Genomic DNA, 2817 nt, shown 5'->3' with positions numbered 1-2817 from the left:
GACCCGGCGCGCGGGGCCTCGCCGTGTAGGTAATGGCCCGGGGAGGCCCCAGATCCTGCCCCTCTCCGTCCCTCTTTATCCACAAGTAGCCGGCAGCGCTGCTGGGTGCACCAGCCACCCTCGCGTTCCCTTTCGCTCTTCCATTATTCCTTCTTTCCCCCTCACTCCCAGTAAGTCCCCCAGCACAGGGCCTTTGCCCTCTGTGCCAACTCTGCTTCCTGGTTTTTTGGATACTTTGTCTTCCTGATTCCTTTTAGGGAGATAAGCGGAGCCTTGCCTCCTCATTTGAAACCTGCCGCCTTTACTTTGTTTCTGGCACCGGCCTTGGCATCCAAAGATGCCAGCAACACTGTTCTCCGTCTTTACCCCTCCTTCTCATTCCTTTTTTGCCCTGGTTTGGTCAGTTGACGTTAGTGAATGTGCGAAGAGTTAGTGTCTTGACACATTTATGGAGTGTGAGAAAGTGGTCGTTGAGACTGGGAGATTAAAACAATAATTCGTCTAGGAGTTGGGGGTAGTTGGACGGAGAACAAACGTTATATAACTTTGAGAGAGCGGCTGTCAGTAAATGGAAGCTAATAATGTGGCCACAGCATGGTGAGAGCAGTTAATGCCCCAAACTTAAAGCATTCAAAGCCAGTCTTGTGCTGAACCCGTAGTATGAATATGCTCATATAAGTAGCAGAGTTATAAAACAATTTAAAAAACTCGATGGTATCTTTCCTCCAGAAGGACAGGGAACACCCATTAGAACAGATTGCCCAGAATGATTATGAATGGACCAAAACAGCTTAGGCCCCACCTTTCGTGCTTCTGATTTAAAAAAACTAATAGGGAGGAAGTGACCTTTGAGCACAAGTCAACAATCTGAATGTTAGGAACAAAATTGTAGTAGGGCACTATGGGGCTGTTGGTTAGTAAGGAGTTATTTTGGGCGAATTGATGAGGGCACTAGATCATAGGGGAAGTAAATGTCAGGAGTAGAGGTGAAAAGTTTCAAGAAACACGTTGTTGAACGATACGTCTTTGTTTTTAAACCAACTTGTTTAGTTCAGTTTTCATTTACTTTCTGCTTAATATTGCAACAACCCAAGGATTTTCCCCATCTGCCTTTCATTTATCGAGAGATTTGGGAAAAAAAAAAAAGAAAGCTGTGTTTGAAGTAAATAGTAAAATGATGATAACAGCTGTTCCCTATCCACGTCGTCCTGTCAGTATCCATGTTGATATCTGTCCTGTTATTTACCTGACGTTTTCTTTTTTACTCCACCGAGTTTTGCCCGTGACCCAGTGGTACAGGCTATGTACTCTATTTTCCTAGTTCTAAAAGTGCAAGCTGTTGTACCCCTGAAACTAACACAACATTGGTAATCAACTAGACTCCAATATGAAATAAAATTTTAAATAAAAGTGCTATTTAGTGAGAGCTTCTCAAATTTGTTGAGATTTCCTGAGTAAACAGTTATAAAACCAATGCTAGAGACCAGTGCTCCTAGTCCCTGCATAGTGAAATTCTCAGTCAGATGTAGTGGGGGAGATTAAGGGAAATGCAATCAAAGTTTAGTACTCTGGACTTGGAGTTTGTGAAGATCAGAGTCTGAGCTACATTTTAGTTTTGCTCTGTTTCCTTTTAAATGGATTTCTGAATAATAAGATGGAAAAAAATTTAGTCTGAAGGCCAACAAAATTTCTTAAAGATTCAGGCTAGTAGTAAAATACAGGATTCTTCAAGCAGTATAATTTGCCCGTACTTTGTGAAGCATTGATTGTCTGTATTTGGTTAAAACAGCATAATGCCTTAGTATTCTTCCAGCTTCGGCTCCAGCCCAGCCTTTGTCACAAATTAAAATGAATAAAGTTTTCTCAGGTTAAAATAAACTTTAGAGAGAATAAACAAGTAATAAACAGTTACTGCAGCCTTTAGACCTCTGTAACTGGTAATTGGTTGGGATCACATCCGTCTCAAATTACTTAATAAGCACTGGTGTCATCTTTCCCACACTGTATTTACACACTGGCTTTTCTTATTTGAATGAGGAGGAAGGACTATTTGTGACCCCATCTATTCTTTACTAGAATGCGTCACGGAAGTATGAAAGTACTCCAGTACTTTCAAGTTTAGGATAGTAAAGTGACTGGCCCTGTGTTCTAGTTTTCTCTTTCCTTTGGTAGAGTTGATTCTGCAAGTATGTTCAGTTCAGTTCAGTCGCTCAGTCCTGTCTGACTCTGCGACCCTGTGGACTGCAGCATACCAGGCTTCCCTTTCCGTCACCAACTCCCGGTTGTGCAAGTATATATGACTCCCCAATGGCACCCCACTCCAGTACTCTTGCCTGGAGAATCCCATGGATGGAGGAGCCTGGTAGGCTGAAGTCCATGGGGTCACTAAGAGTCGGACACGACTGAGTGACTATCACTTTCACTTTCCACTTTTGCGCATTGGAGAAGGAAGTGGCAACCCACTCCAGTGTTCTTGCCTGGAGAATCCCAGGGACGGGGGAGCCAGGTGGGCTGCCGTCTGTGGGGTCGCACACAGTCGGACAGGACTGAAGCGACTTAGCAGCAGCAGCAGCAGCAACACTTCTTGAGTCTATCTACATCTTATGCTCCACAGATTGGATTATATCTTTAAGTGGATGATTTGCTGCTGCTGCTGCTAAGTCGCTTCAGTCGTGTCCGACTCTGTGCGACCCCATAGACGGCAGCCCACCAGGCTTCCCCCGTCCCTGGGATTCCCCAGGCAAGAACACTGGAGTGGGTTGCCATTTCCTTCTCCAATGCATGAAAGTGAAAAGTGAAAGTGATAGTTTTTAGTCG

General features: G+C 44.2%; 1 protein-coding gene across 5 annotated transcripts in view; it reads left to right on the top strand.

Annotated features, from left to right (window-relative positions):
• UBR2 (ubiquitin protein ligase E3 component n-recognin 2) overlaps window positions 1-2817 on the top strand; it is a 108100-nt gene that overhangs the window by 648 nt on the left and 104635 nt on the right. The window lies entirely within an intron of this gene.

This window comes from Bison bison, unplaced genomic scaffold (assembly GCF_000754665.1).
Source record: "Bison bison bison isolate TAMUID 2011002044 unplaced genomic scaffold, Bison_UMD1.0 scf7180017864487, whole genome shotgun sequence".
Classification (NCBI taxonomy): domain Eukaryota; kingdom Metazoa; phylum Chordata; class Mammalia; order Artiodactyla; family Bovidae; genus Bison; species Bison bison.
The sequence above is the reverse complement of the archived record's forward strand: the minus strand, read 5'-3'. Positions and strand labels throughout refer to the sequence as shown.